Genomic DNA, 17,209 nt, shown 5'->3' with positions numbered 1-17,209 from the left:
GAGCAGTTTGGAATGCCAACAGCCAAAATGTATACATTCATTGATCTGATCATGGACTTTCATTCTGACAATCATGAGAGCTTGTGGACAATCATGACAATATTTGGTTCCCCAGAGAATTTCATCAGTATTGTGTACCAGGTTCATGATGGTATGTTTGCATAAGCTCTGGATAATGAATTTGCTCTTGATTTTTCTCAGATATCTATGCAGGGAATGACGTTAAGTCATAGCAGTGTTATTGAATTTCTTTCATAAGAATGAATATGATGTCAGAGTCAGGTACCACACTTATGATAAATTATTTAACCTGAAAAGAATATAAGCCAAGACAAAAGTGGAGGAAGAGTTGGCATGTAATAGTTTTTGCTGATGATTATGCACACAATATAGCCTCTGATGTGGTGATATAATAATTTGTGGACTGATTCTTTAATTTTTTTTTCACAAATTTTGGTCTGACAATTTACTCCAAGAAATCACAGGCATCCTGGAAGCCAGCATCACACCATCCATATGTGGATGATTTGTTTGAGCAAATGGAGAAATTTTGCTAACTGTGGATAAGTACATTTATTTAAGCAGTATACTTTCCAGTTATGTTCCTATTATGATAAAATCAATATAGCATGCACTGCAAAAGCCAGTTTTATAGGCTTCAGAGAAAAGTGGTAGGAAAATTCTGTTAAATTGATTACCAAAATGCAGCTCTACAAAGATAATGATGAATGTTGGAAGGGGTGCTGGATAATTGAGACACTGATACATTGTTGGTGGAATTGTGAATAGATCCAGCCATTCTGGAGAACAGTTGGGAACTATGCTCAAAAAATTATCAAACTGTTCATACCCTTTGATTTAGTAGTGGTTTTTACTGGCATTATATCCCAAATAGATCTTAAAAGAGGGAAAGAGACCCACATGTGCAAAATTGTTTGTGGCAGCCCTTTTTGTAGTGGCAAGAAACTGGAAATTGAATGGATGCCCATGAATTGGCCAATGGCTGAATAAGTTGTGGTAAATGAATGCTATGGAATATTATTGTTCTGTAAGAAACGACCAGCAGGCTGAATTCAGAGAGATCTGGAGAGACTTATATGAACTTATGATAAGATGAGCAGAACCAGGAGATCATTGCACACAGCAACAACAGGACAGTGCGATGATCAATTCTGATGGATGTGGCTCTCTTCAACATTGAGATGCTTTAAACCAGTTCCACTTGTGCAGTAATGAAGAGAGACATCTACACCCAGAGAGAGAACTGGGAACAGAGTGTGGAACACAACATAGCATTCTCGCTCTCTCTGTCATTTACTTGCATGGTGTTTTCTTTGTTTTTCTTTTTCTTCATTTTTGATCTGATTCTTCTTGTGCAACAAGATAATTGCATAAATATGTATACATTGGATCTAATGTGTATTTCGACATATTTAACATGTATCGGACTACCTGCCAGTTAGGGGACAGAGTGTTGGGAAGGAGAGGAAAATTTGCAACAAAAGGTTATGCAAGAGTCAGTGTTGGAAAAATTACCCATGCATATGCTTTGTAAATAAAAAGTTTTAATAAAAAAATGAAGTTCTATAATGCCATTGAGCTTACCTCATTTTTGTATGCATATGAACCTTGGAGAGTATACAAGTACCATGCCAGGAAAATGAATCCTCTATATTTGAATGGGCACAGAAAGATTCTGAACATCATCAAGAAAGATAAGATTCCAGACATGAAGTGCTTTCTTGAGTTTCACTGCCAATATTCAAAATCTCCTGCAAAAAACAAAACCCTGATGGGCTAGCCACGCTGTTGGAATGATAAACTCTATGTTTACCTGAAAAACAATTTACAGAGGACTCATACAAGACAAGTGCTCACAAAGGGGTCAGAAGAAGCAATATAAAGACACTTTCAATGTCTCTTTGAAGAACTTTAGAATCTAATGCAAGACAGTGGAAGCACTAGCACAGGATGTTCCAACATTATATGCCTACATCAAGAAAAGTTATTGTGCTGTATGAGCAAAGCCGAGTCTTAGTCGCTCAAAAGAAATAGGAGATATACAATTTTAGAGGCATCTCTATTCCAAATGTTCACATTTTGCAAAACCTGGTGGAGAATTATAAGCTCTTGTTGCTTTGATCAGTCATTACTGGACACACTGTGTCTTTGGTATGACTTAGGTGATGTCATTTTGGTTCTATTTAATTGTGATGCAGAACAAATATGCAATAAATACATACAGGTATCTGATTGACACAAAATCTTTTCAAGTCAAGAGATGGTTTGACTTAACTTATCTGAATTGAATAATTTGGAATATAATTTCTTTTCAAATAAATCATCAACATTTCTTCTATATTGCCAAAAAAAAAAAAAAATCTAGCAAGGAAAACAATGAAGACCATATCTATTTAAAATAACCATAGAAGGTACAAAATATTTGACAGTGTGCCTACTAAGAAAGACCTAAGAATCCTTCAAATTCATTATAAAATACTCTTTGGAGAAATATTTTGTTTTCAAAAAACAATAAAATACCTAGAGACATAAAATATTTATAGTAGCTCTTCACCTTTTTTCATAGTAAGTATAAATTAAAGGTAAAGGAATGATCATCTATTGAGGGAATAATTTTTAAAATAGTATGAATAAAATGGTAGATTTTTGTGCCATAAGAAGTGGCCTAATGAATAAGTTCAGAAGACCCCAGAAAGATCTATGTGAAATAATATGAAATGACATCTGCAGAAGTAGAACAATTTAGAAAATTTAAATACCACTATAAAGAACAGTAATTAAAGATCTGAGAACTCCAAATAACATACAGAAAAAAACACATGAAGCATAAAATCCAAACTCATGTCAAATAAATAATTTGTTTAAATAGCAGGATGGATTATATTTTTGTAACAGATAATTTGGGAATATTTTTATTGGATTCAGCTTAAGAGTCTGCTTTAGCTTTTAATTTTTCTCAGTTAATTAAGGAAGTAATGAGAAAGAGACAAATACATTTAAAATAAGTGGATAAAGAAAGGAAAAAGAAACAAAACAACTCATGTAATCACTCAATTACAGATTATTCCTCAAAATAATTGTAATAGAGGATTATTAGTATCTTTTTAGAATCTATCTCCTGGGATTTTCCCCTTTGTTTAATTTACTCCTCTGAGACTATAAGATGAATGATAATTTGTGAACATGTCTCTAGCAAATAGGTATTGAAATTGATAGCCAATAGAAGATAAAACAGATGGAATTATCTTTCCTTCATGACAATATTTTCTCCTTTTAACTACTTAGAGTCTAAGAATTTATTTGCTTAATCATATTTGACAAGTTTCCCAACATTTCACATCAATACTTTGAATAGAGTAGGGAAAATTGGTTGGGAAATATCTATATAATTCACAAGTCAAGAACATCTAGAAAAGCCCTTTGAATTTCAAATGTCATATTATTTTATGCATTTTTGTAACAGATAAAGAATAAAAACAATGTCTAGTTATGAAATTTTTCCCCACTGTAATTTCTCAAATACTATCTCTTAATTTAAATAAATCATCAGAATTTTGGGATTTAAAATTCCAGTTAAATCATCAAGATTAAACAGAAAAGTGAGTATGTTTATTGTTTCTCTTCTTAGTTATGCTTTGCTTTTCTAAAAGCTGTAATACAGAGAACTGCTCTTTGGACAATTCCTTCTCGGTATATTTCATCTTGATTGGTAAACCAATTATCTTTGAAGTCAAAGGAAAGTTATCATTGTTGAAGTCTCATAAGGACAAAGATTGATCTTTGGGCTTTTCCAAGAAATACTACTCAAATCATATCATCCAAACTATCATGAAGTTGTATAGTTCTACTCTGTTTGCTATAAACCCCCTTAAGTAAAGACCTATACCTTCTACTCTACCAGGTTCCTAACATCATTCCTGCTTTCCCAGAATTTGACTTTTTTGAGTTATGGCAATAATTCACTTGTGATTTTGCTTCATTTAATACTACTCATATTCATAGACCACAGGAACAATGTGAGATGAAGTGTGCTTGGAATTCTCTTGTCTTATGATTACATCTGAAAATAATGTATACTATATTATTTGAGCTGCATACTTAGTTGAAGCCAGTGTTGTGCATGTTAGTCAGAAAAAAAAAGAGCAAAGTATATTTTTATTAAAAATTTGAAATGAACATGCTTTTTTAATAGTTCTTGGCTTCAGAAGAAATGAAATAATGATTAAATCATAGGGAATCAAAATATAGAAATATTACTAAGTTCTATCTATATATTATATAAAGTAATATTAACATAATAAATAATAATAACAAATTACTAAAATATTGCTAAAGATTAGAAGTTTCCAAAATTGAATTAATTTTAGGAGTTATTTTTTCTCATTCTTATAGTAAGCACAAGTCTTAAATTCCTGCCTCACACTTATGAAATGTTGAAGGGATTGCAGGACATTAGGTACACTACAGAATATTATGGAGTTATACATTAGACCACTCAATTTAAGAATATACCATAACAGTTAGTAACCTATGTGTATCCTTTGAATCAACTAGAAATAGAGGTTTGTGATTTTTAAAGGATCTTTATGTATAAAAATATTTGTAGCAAGTCTCTTGCTGAATTTTGCTCCTAATTTTTCAGATAAGGAAACAAAAGTATGATATAGACAGGATTTCGAAAACCTTTTGTTAATTAGAATTAATTATTAATTATTCAATTTAATTTTATTTTCAATTATAAATTATATCCTTCTTTCCCCCTTTTGTACAAATGGATAAGAGAAGGAAAACAAAATTACTGCAGATATGATTTGCAAATGCAAATTTCCCACATATCCATGTCAGTGATAAAAAGAGAGAGAAACAGAGAGACAGAGAGAGAAAGAGTGAGCCAGAAAGTGAAAGAGACCGACAGAGTTCTGTAAGAAATTGAGTCAGCCATAAAAAATTAAAAATCAGAGACAGAGGTCAGCCTTCTAGGATTAGCAGATGACCCAGAACTACTAGTGATGGTTTCCCTGTTTTTATTTGATGTAAAGTTGAGAAGATTGAAAAATGCTCACTTAATTGTTCAGGACACAGGTACGGGAAGTCCTTTACATTCTAAATTTTATGTATGTGTATATATACATGGGAGTTCCACATGCCTATGGAAATTAGGCAATAAAAAGAGGTGCCTGAACATGAAAATGACCACTAGTTGAACCCACATAGTTCCTTTCAATTTAAGTAAATATTCATTATTTTTACATTTTAACAACTGAATTCACTTTTTCTCTTCTTAGTTACACTTTTCTTTCTGTCTTCTTTTAATTTGGAAGCTTCCTTTCTGTACATTGCCTATTAAATATATGTCAGCATTGCTAATGGAACTAATAACTCAAAATCAAAAGCCCTAGAATGAAAGACAAAGAACAAATTATAGGGCAATTTGTCCCACTGAATTGTGTATGATTTCAATTTAATCTTTCAATTAAAAATCCTTTCATGTTCCCTTTTTGCTATTCCCTTTGTTATTTCATAGCATTGGGAATTGAGTAAAAGTATGCTTGATATATTCAATAGAATATAGACATAACTAAGATGAAGTTGGCCTTTAATATTTTGCTAAGATTATAACTACTATAACCAAATATCCCATCTTAATAGTTCAGCATGTTTCTTTATATTTATATTGTCCCTATGGAGTCAAGCCTATCATCAAAATAATTACTCAAAGGCTTCTGTGAGAAACAAAATCTCTCATTTCTCTTACTGTCTACACTAAGATAGCCACCAGCCTTGTTCCCCATCATATCTTTTCAATGCAACAGCATCAAATCAGTTCCCTTCATCAGATCTACTCCCTTTCCTCAAACCATCTTTTTCCCAGCTTCCAAAGTCATTTTCCTTATGTACAGATTTGAACCTGCCATTCCCCTCATAAGCAAATCCCACTGTCTATTTTATTTTTAGGATCAAATGTAAACTAACATACAGTACTTTTTACAGTATTAAATCAACATACATTTTATCTCATTGATGAAACCTGTCGATATGTTGAGACACTATTCTTTAAAGATATTAGTTCTTTCCATAATGCCTGAAAAGGGAAAGAGTAATGCTAAATCATATATAGTGTCAATTTTGAAAAAGGGCACCCTTCAAAAAAATTGTTGAACTTGACATCTAATAGAGGAAAATGCTAGAAGAGAATATAAACTTCTTGAGTGCAGAGAATTTATGCATGTGTATGTGTGTGTGTTTCCAGCATCTAATACAATAATAGCAACATGGCAGATGTCAAAAAATTCTTAAAACAAAGAAACAAGTGATGTTACTAGCAATTAGAAAAGGAAGTGGTGATTACTTTATTATATCATTTCGCTCTAGAATAATTTATATCAGACTAACTTCATCTTAGATCTGACAGGGTTAATGGACTGGTACCATAAGGGAATGTGAGGTCCATAGTGTACATGTATTTTAGCAAGATATTCAACATATCCATGCACAATATCCTTGGGAATAAGATAAATAGACCTTAATGGGCTCAGTCAGATGGATACAGAGTAAAATAATCAACTTGACTCAAAGAATGTGCATTAACAGAAGATTGATCGGACTTTAAAAGAGTAGTTAGTACAATGTGATATAAGATTATGTCCTTAATCATGAACTTTAATGCAACAGTTGTATCAATGACTTAGATAAATAAGGATAAAAATACTTATACCTTTTAAAAATGACCTAATATAAGTTGGTTAGCAAGACACATTCCAGATTCAGCAAAAATTTCAATTGTCTGCCTTGCCATTCAAAAAAGATAAAACAAATAGAACTAAACAAAATTTCACGAAGTTACCTGACATTATTAGATGAAGTGGAGTAGTAGGAGAGAAAGAGACAGAGACAGAGAGAGACAGAGGAAGAAAAAGACAGAGGAAGAGAGAGACAGAGACAGAGAAAGAGAGAGAGACAGAGAGACGGAGAGAGAGAAGACATGTTTTATTTTGTTGTTTTTATTTCATTGACAAAGAGGATCATGACATCAAGGAGGTGATGCAATGACATGAAAATGAATTGGATCCAGGAAGAGAAAATAACCTTTTTCTCTTTCTCCTTCAGAGCCATTTAGGCCCAGTTACAAGATATAGATCAGGACAACTGGAGATGGCCCTGGATACAATGGGAGACGTTGGCCGTTTTAAGCTAAGGTCTTCAACAGATCTCAATTTGCCTGAGTTTGTATCCATTAAGACTTAGAAAGAATTTGAGGCAAAGAATATCTTCTTTTACTTTATCAAAAAAAGCTAAATAAATAAATTTGGGAAGTGAAGACTTTGAGCGTTTCTGGTCAAAGCAAAAATGGTTGCTACATGAAGAGAAATAGCAGATGGAGTGACTTAGCTAAAAGAAATGAATATTAAAAAAACCCTGAGGATTGTAGGAGAAGCAATATACTAATGGAGCCATATAGTAACCTAAATCACAACCTGATAATTGATTATATTATAAAGAAGAATGTCCAAATTCCCCTTAGAAATCAGTCAGTCAATGAATACTCAGTAGTAGCCTATGATGTTACAGGCATTGAGTTAAAATCCGGAAATAGACAGAAAGGCAAATCACAGCCCTTTCTATTAAGGAGCTCACAGTACAAAGGAGAACAGTGGCAGGGGTAAAGAATATGCAAAAAAAATTGCAAATGTGTAAAAAATCATATAAAGTTAATTTTCACTATTTTATAAATTTTGATTTCTATTTTTTCTCCATCTCTCCCTTTCCTCTAATCTTCCTAAGAAAATAAGCAATCTGATATGGTTTATACGTGTACTTTCACATCTAGCATATTTCCAAATTAGTCATTTTAAAAAGTAGAATCAGAACAAAAGAGAAAAATCATAAGAAAGCAAACAAAAATAAAAATAAAATCATCAAAAGTATAAACAGTATGCTTTGATCTGCACTCAGACTCCATAGTTTCTTCTCTGGATGTGGATAGCATTTTCCATAATGAATCTTTGGAATTGTGTTAGGTCATTGAATTGCTAAGTGTTAATTCCATCAAAGTTGATCATCACAAAATGTTTCTTTTATTTTGTACTATGATCTCCTGGTTGTGCTCATTTCATTCAGCATTTGTTCCTGCAAATCTTTCGAGGTTATTCTGAAGTCTACATGCTCATTATTTCTAATGAAACAGTTCATTATACCACAATTTATTCAGGCATTCCCCAATTGAGGAATATCTCCTAGAATTCCAATGCAAAGAAAGCAGCTATAAAAATTTGTGTACATGTGGGTCCTTTTGCATTTTTTTATGCTTTTAGAGACAAACCAAACAAAGCTTACCTTTGTTTGTATGTATCTTACATACAAAGATATGTACTGTTTCATAGCTCTTTAGGTTTAATTCCAAACTGATCTGCAGAATGTTTGAACAAGGTCACAACGCTAACAAAAATGCATTAATGTTCCAATTTTCCCACATCCTCTCCAATATTTATTGTTTTCTTTTTAGTCATATTAAATAATATGATAGGAGTGAGAAAGCATCTCAAAGTTGTTTTCATTTCCATTTTTTTCCAATTGAGAGTGACTTCAAGGACTCATTTAGTGAGTTTTAAATTCTTCATATGAAAACTGCCTATTTTGTTTTCTTTGGCCACTTATCAATTGGGGAATGTGCAATTTTACAGTAAAACTTTGTATACAGGATAAATTGGAATAATCACAGAATAGAATTATACTTTTTTATTCATGGAGGATTCAATAAGGCTATTTTGGAATATATCTGAGTGTATAATTAACTTATAGGGCAATCAGTCAATCAATATTTATTAAGTACTATGTGTCAGGCAGAGTGTTAAAAGGTGAGGATACAAAAGAGGCAAAGAAAAACCCATGTCCTCAAGGAGCTTACTATTTAATAAAGGAAACAACATGAAAATAAACATGTAGGCACACTTGTTTGCACTATATATGGAATAAAATGATAATGATTAGGAGGGAAAAAGCCATGGACTTAAAATTTTTTTCTGAGTAAAAGCTAAAATTTTAGTTAGAATTTAAGGAAGCTGAATTGGCAGAAAGACACATGCTAATTCATTTCAGGATTACACAGCCTATACTTGTGATCTCTCATGGACCATTTTTCACTTTGGCTTGCATGGTTCTCTATACAATAGAGTTTTCCAATAGATGTGTCTTAATTTATCTCTGAGTTTTTTTTCTCTTATTTTCACCACGTATTTGCCAGAAGTCAAGTATAAGTCATGAGAAATCAGACATCAGTGAAGGAATTCATCCTCCTAGAACTGACAGATGACCCACAGCTACAGATCTTGGTTTTCCTCTTTCTTTTTCTCACCTATATATTGAGTATAACTGGCAATCTCACCATCATCACCCTCACCCTGCTGGACGCTCACCTCAAGACTCCCATGTATTTCTTCCTCAGGAATTTCTCCTTCTTATAAATATCATTTACATCAGTTTCCATTCCAAGATTCCTGGTCAGTTTATTAACCAAAGAAAAAACAATTTCCTACAGTTCTTGCATGGCCCAAGAATTCTTTTTTCTCCTACTTGGTGCAACAGAATTTTTTCTCCTTGCTGCCATGTCCTATGATCGCTATGTGGCCATCTGCAAACCCCTACACTCTATGACCATTATCAGTAACAGAGTCTGCAGCCAGCTTGTAATTAGTTCTTGGTTAGCAGGATTTCTCATAATCTTTCCACCAGTCATCATGGGACTCCAGTTGGATTTCTGTGATTCCAATATCATTGATCACTTCACCTGTGATTCTTCTCCTATGCTGATGATATCTTGCATGGACACCAAGATCTTAGAAATCATGAGTTTTTTCTTAGCTGTGTTAACACTTATGGTCACATTGGCATTAGTGATTCTCTCTTATGCATTCATCCTCAGAACTATTCTGAGAATTCCCTCTGCCCAACAAAGGAAAAAGGCCTTTTCCACTTGTTCTTCCCACATGATTGTTGTCTCCATCTCTTATGGAAGCTGCACTTTCATGTATGTCAAGCCCTCAGCAAAGGCAGGGGTATCTATGACTAAAGGTATAGCAGTACTGAACACTTCTATTGCCCCCATTCTAAACCCCTTCATTTATACCCTAAGGAACCAACAAGTGAAGCAAGCTTTTAAAGACATGGTCAAAAAGATTTTCTTACAAAATAATTTTTTTTTTTTTTTTTTACAAAATCCACACTTGAAAATGAAAGAAAAACCTACATACCTACATAAACCACTGAGATACTCTAGAGTTTCCTTTTGTGCATCCCTTTTTTCCTTTGCAACAGTGTGAATTTTAGGGGACAACTATTTTTAATGTTGTTTCATATATATATATAAAGTGACATTTTGATATTTTCTTTATTATACTTACATATTTTTCTTTTATCCCAAAATTCCATTGAATTTTTAAAAAAGTATTCGGGTTTGCCAAAAAGAAATAAAAAGACAAGCATTTGATACTTCTATTCATATGATGCAATGTCTTTTAAGTCTTATTTTTGAGGTTCCTCAGTACTATGTATTCTTTTTTTATGGATTTTCTTCTATTGAATAAGTGAATATGAGTTCTTCAATGTGCTTTTGCACATTTAAAATACTACATAAATATAATCTATTAAAATTAAATCTATGGCACTTTTCATTCTAGGACAGAGAATTGATGAAATTTGCAGTTGTTAATGTTCTGTCATATCTTTTTTACATATTGGTAGGTTTAGCTTTGAATTGAGATGTCATTTCATTTAGCTAACAAATACAGTGAATTGAATACAGCCTAAAAACAATTGAGTACCCTGATCAACACCAAATTCAGTTGTCATACTACTGTAAGTTCATCTCTAGCAAAATTTGTCAGGGATAATATGCTTTTGCATGCATGCTGTCCCTGGTTTAAACCTGAAAATGAGACTCATTGTTGCCCAACCAGTCAATCAAGACTTCATCTTTCTTGTGAACACCTTCAAGTGGAGAGTACCAAATGTTTCTACCAATATCTTAGAAAACTAAGTTTTTTTGGTTTGTTTTTGTTTTCCCCCCTTGGTTGTATTTACATTCATATTCTATGGCATTAGGAATTTTGACTTACATATATATCCTGTACTAGATGTAGCAGTCCTGATGACCTGCCTCTTTTTTCCAAAGGGAAAGAATGAAGATTCACCTTCATAATTATTCAGGGATTTCAAATTATCTACAAGTTAATGGAGGGTTCCCTTTCTTTCAGTAAATTCATATGAATTAAGTTTATGGAAAAAGAATTTTCTCATCCCCATATTACTAAGAAGAAAATTATTTCCCAATTATTCTACACCTTGATCTATTAGTGTTTTTATAGTAGAACTTCATTACCTTAGATTAATGGATTTTCAAAACAAATTTTCATAACTATATTTCTGTCAATTTATTTCAGTTTTAATCTTATGCTTATTGCTTCATTCATTTTCAACATTACTATAAAAAAAATTTTGTAGGCTTCAGCAGACTGCTCATGGGAGTGTACAATGTGTTAAGAGAAGACTAGGACATTTATTGTGAGGGCTACATGCTCCTTTCAAGGCTTTTTTCTTCTTTGGTGCCCACCTGATTCATGCACCTTTCACATGTGGCTCCAAGATGCTATAGTAAAAACCAGTGTCCACACCCCAGTAAAACAGCAGACAAGCCAAACCAGGGTAAGGGTAAGCAATGAACTTCAATCGCCTTGATGAGTTAGGGGGAAGTTTGCTCCAGGAAGTTGCTAAAGACTCCCCTGATGGAATAGATGTATAGGAACCATTTGTTCCATGAAGGTAGTATAAGCATGTGCCATGGAACTCTTAGAATCTGGTGAGACATTGAAAAGTCCAACGTCATCCATTCCATCCTGAACCATCTGGAGTCAGATTGATTTTTGTCTTGCCACTGGACTTTGATGATTCTGGAAGAGAGATTGAAGCCAATTCCTTCATACAATTCTGCTTCACTTAAATCTAATTTATGCACAAATCAAAAAATCACCATAATATTTTACCGATTTTTACCTATCAAAGTCCTGTAACAAAGAACAAGTGATGAAAAGCAGGTGTGGATACACTAGGGGCTATAGTTACAAGTCTGTATACAATCACTTAGGGGATGGGGTCATCTTCTTCTCTCTGGACTGAAGCAGAAGTGGATTTGGCAGCCCCTGGGTACAAGAGGAGCCTTTTTAAAGGATTGTACTGCCCACTCTTTCCTGTGAGGAAAGGGTTAGAAAAGGACCCATAAAAAATTCTCTGCTTCACCTAACCAAATACTGACCTGCAAACCATGGAAAGCAGGAATCCTACCCTGTGTTCAACATACACACACACACACACACACACACACACACACACACACACACACACAAACTTTTGCAAAGATTATTCCACTCTCCATTTGTATATAGAATGTGTGCACACTTATTGACAACATAACATCCAAGAGATCTAAAAGACAAAGGGCTCTTGGTGTGAGAATTCTAAGCAAGTTATCACATCTAGATAGCAGCCCTGAGTGAAATAAAACGGATAAGTTGACCAAATTAAGAACTGAATGGATGCTATTTTTTTCTGTTCTGGAGTAATTATAGTGACAGGAAGCACTATAGTGTATGTAGATTTTGCAGTCAGATCTAATATAATCAACAAAGTTGTATGCTTACCAAAGGGAGTGAATAATAGACATAATAACATGATTGTGATTTGCAAGAAAGTTACCACACCATCATCTCTAGTGTATTTCTGCCAGGCAAATCCTGATGAAGCCAAAGTAAAAATTATGAAGACCTGGAAATATTCATCATAAATTTAGATTTAGCCAAATAGGACAAGGTCACAATTTTTAGGGACTTTAACACCAGTTTAGACACAGATTATCAAATATGGCAGGGAATTCCTTGGGAGCAATGAAATCAGTAAAAGAAAGAACATTTAATTGGAGATTATGATTCTCATTGACCTCATTACCTGTTATCTGCCATCTAACTAAATGCAACAAAATTTCATGGATGCACGCTCACAACAAACTTTGGCATTTAATTGACTATTCCATGTAAAAAGAAGAGACAGACAGGGTACAAGAGTGATGTGTGGTACATAGGACTGGGCCAATGATAGACTTATGTTGTCCAAACTAAAATTACCATGCAGCAAAAGCAGTAGTCTAAAGGAAAAATAATTATCAAAAAAAAAATGTTTAAAGATTAAATTGCTTTTTCTATTGTGGATATTGTTCATATAGTCATATGTATATATGTATATATATTCCATATGTATAAATAAGTGGGAAAGCTGAGCGATTGCATGGTTGGCAATAGTGGAGCCAAAAAATAGGGAGAAGCTTTAAGATCTTTTGGGTATTGCACTTTATTAACTCATCTAAATATGAAGAAACATCAGCACTATTTTGTTTTCTTTTTTTTCTTTTTCTTTTATTTTATTTTTGCTTTCTTTTTTATTAAAGCTTTTTATTTGCAAAACATATGCATGGGTAATTTTCCAACATTGACTTTGCAAAACCTTTTGTTCCCAAGTTCCCCCTCCTTCCTCCCACTCCCTCCTCTAGTTGGCAGGTAGTCTAATACATGTTAAATATGTTAAAATATGTTAAAATCAATATATGTATACATATTTACACAGTTATCTTATTGCACAAGAAAAATCAGATCAAGAAGGAAGAGAAAAAACCTGAAAAAGAAAACAAAATGCAAGCAAATAACAGAAAGAGTGAGAATGCTATGTTGTGGTCCACACTCAGTTCCCATGGTCCTCTCTCTGGCAGAGGTGGGAAGGGTGATGGCTCTCTTCATCACTGAAAAAGTGGCACTAGTTAGAATCATCTCATTGTTGAAGAGAGCTACATCTGTTAGAATTGATCATTGTATATAGTCTTGTAGTTGTCATGTATAATGGTTCTGTTTATTTCACTTAGCATCAGTTCATGTCAGTCTCTCCAGGTCACTCTGAAATCATCCTGGTGATTGTTTTTTACAGAAAAATAATATTCCCTAGCATTCATATACCATAATTTATTCAGCCATTCTCCAATTGATGGGCATCCACTAAGTTTCCAGTTTCTAGCAACTACAAAAAGGGCTGCCACAAATATTTTTACACATGTGGGTACCTTTTCCTTCTTTAAAATGTCTTTGGGATATAATAGAGGTAGAAACATTGCTCAATCAAAGGGTATGCACCGTTTGATAACTTTTTTGAGCATAGTTCCAAATTGCTCTCCAGAATGATTGGATTTGTTCACAGTTCCACCAGTAATGTATTAGTGTCCCAGTTTTCCCACATCCCCTCCAACACTGGGCATTATTGTTTTCCATCATCTTAGTTAATCTAACAGATGTGTAATAGTATCTCAGAGTTGTCTTAATTTGCATTTTTCTTATCAATAGTGATTTGGAGCACCTTTTCATTTGACTACAAACAGTTTCAATTTCTTCATCTGAAAATTGTCTCTTCGTTTCCTTTTATCATTTATCAATTGGAGAATCACATAAGCTATTATAAATTTGAGTCAATTGGCTATATATTTTATAAATGAGGCCTTTATCAAAACCTTTGAATGTAAAAATATTTTCCCAGTTTGTCTTCAGTACGATTTTGATGAAAATTACAGGAAAATTAAAAGTTATTGATTGAAAAATGAGCAAAAAAAATGTTATCAGCAGAAAAGTTCATCAAGTTCTAAGAAGAAAGTACTTAAGTGCCACAAAAGTAAAGTTCAAGTGAAGCTTTCAGAGATTTAGATTTGGGGCTCAGCAAAAAGGAAAATGAAATTTACCTTTCCTCTTATAATAACAATCCAAATTATGTTTTTGATGTCATTAAGACAATTTATAACTCAAAGACCTATTATATATTTTAACTACCCAGTGCTTTTGAACCCATATTGATGAGTGATAAGAGCATAATATTGAACAAAATACTTCCATTATGTTTACATCACAGCATCATTAACCAATAATAAAGCCACTGACCCCAGATTAAAATCAATTCCTCTCTACTTTAACTTCCAACTGAAGGAGAGATTTTGAATGCCATTATGTGCCTTTCTGTGGAAAGGACCTGGTCCCAATTGTATTCAAGCAGACATTTCCAAAACAGAGTCCACTGCTTAAACAAAAGCTGATTGAAATCTTCAGTTTAAAGGTTGCTCAGAATCACAGTTACAATTTAATATTGTATTAGAAATGCTAGCTTTGGCAATAAGAGTTGAGAAAGAGATTAAAGGAATAAGAATAGGCAATGAGGAAACCAAATTATTACTCTTTGCTGATGATGTGATGGTATACTTAGAGAACCCCAGAGACTCTACTAAAAAGTTATTAGAAACATTCCACACCTTTAGCAAAGTTGCAGGATACAAAATAAACCCACATAAGTCATCAGCATTCTTATATATCACTAACAAAACCCAACAGTTAGACTTACAAAGAGAAATTCCATTTAGAGTAATTACCGATTGTATAAAATATTTAGGAATCTCTCTGTCAAGGGAAAATCAAAAACTTTATGAGAAAAACTATAAAACACTTTCCACACAAATTAAGTCTGATCTAACCAACTGGAAAAATATTAAATGCTCTTGGATTGGGTGAACAAATATAATAAAAATGACAATACTATCTAAACCAATCTATTTATTTAGTGCTATATCAATCAGACTCCCAAAAAACTATTTTGATGACCTAGAAAAGATAACAACAAAGTTCATATGGAAAAACAAAAGGTCCAGAATTTCAAGGGAATTAATGAAAAAAAATCAAATGAAGGTGGCCTAGCTGTATCAGATCTAAAATTATATTATAAAGCAGCGGTTACTAAAACCATCTGGTTTTGGCTAAGAAATGGACCATGTACTTTTATTCTATCAGTCATGAGGACTTGTGGACAATCATGACACTATTTGGTTCCCCAGAGAAGTTCATCAATGTTGTATGCCATGTTTATGATGGTATACTTTCTTGGGTTCTGGATAATGACTGTTGCTCTTGAGTTTCCTCAGTTACCTAAGTAGTGAATCAAACTATGTGCTGGTTCCCATGTTTTTAACAATGTTGTTGGATTACTTCCATTAGAATGAACATGGTGTAAGGGTCAGCTACCACACTTATGATACATTATTTAACCTGAAAAGACTATAGGCCAAAACAAAAGTGGAGAAACAGTTGGTATGTAATAATTTTTATTGATCATTGTGCACACAGTACAAGCTCTGATGCTGTAATGTAACTATTTTTGGACTCATTCTCTATTTTTTTTTTTGGCAGATTTTGGTCTGACAATTCACTCCAAGAAATCACAGGCTCTCCAGCAGCCAGCATCATACTATCCATATATGGAACTATTTGAGCAAATGGAGAAATATTGCTAGCTGTGGATAAATACATTTACTTAAGCAGTATACTTTCCAATTATGTTGATATTACTGATAAGGTCAACATAGCATGCACTGCAAAAGCTTGTTCTAGAATCTCCAGAGAAAAATGGGAGAGAAGTGCTGTTACATTGATTACCAAAATGAAGTTCTACAATGCCAATGAGCTGACCTCATTTGTGTATGCCTGTGAACCTTGGACAGTATACCAGCACGATGTCAGGAAACTGAATCCTTTCTATTTGAATAAGCAGAGAAAGATTCTGAACATCATCAAGAAAGATAAGATAACAGACAATGAAATCCTTTCTTGAAGTACCCTGCCCACATTCAAACAATCCTGCTAAAAACACTCTTCAGATGGTCTAGTCAAACTGTTGGAATGATAAATGCTATGCTTGCCTGAAAAACAATTTACAGAGGACTTAACAAGGCAAGTGCTCACAAGTAGGTCAGAAGAAGCAATATAAAGACAGTTTCAATGTCTCTCTGTAGAATTTGGAATCTATTGCAATACATGAAAAGCACTGGCAGAGGGATGTACCAACATGATATGCATAAATCAAGGAAGTTATTGTGCTCTAGGAGCAAAGAAGAGTATCAGTAGCTCAAAAGAAACAGGAGATATACAAATTTAGAGGCATCTCCATTTCAAATGTTCATATGTTTTGCCCACCTGTGGTAAAGAACTATAAGCTCCTGTTGGTTTGATCAGTCATTGTCGAACACATCATGTCCTTTGGACTGACATAGTGATATTATTTTAGTTCTCTT

At 33.4% G+C, this 17,209-nt stretch overlaps 1 pseudogene; it reads left to right on the top strand.

Moving 5' to 3' along the window:
- Nucleotides 1-8,825: 8,825 nt before the first annotated feature.
- On the top strand, nucleotides 8,826-10,833 carry LOC127538372 (olfactory receptor 6C76-like; annotated as a pseudogene).
- Nucleotides 10,834-17,209: the final 6,376 nt, after the last annotated feature.

This window comes from Antechinus flavipes, chromosome 5 (assembly GCF_016432865.1).
Source record: "Antechinus flavipes isolate AdamAnt ecotype Samford, QLD, Australia chromosome 5, AdamAnt_v2, whole genome shotgun sequence".
In the NCBI taxonomy this organism is placed as follows: domain Eukaryota; kingdom Metazoa; phylum Chordata; class Mammalia; order Dasyuromorphia; family Dasyuridae; genus Antechinus; species Antechinus flavipes.
The sequence above is the reverse complement of the archived record's forward strand: the minus strand, read 5'-3'. Positions and strand labels throughout refer to the sequence as shown.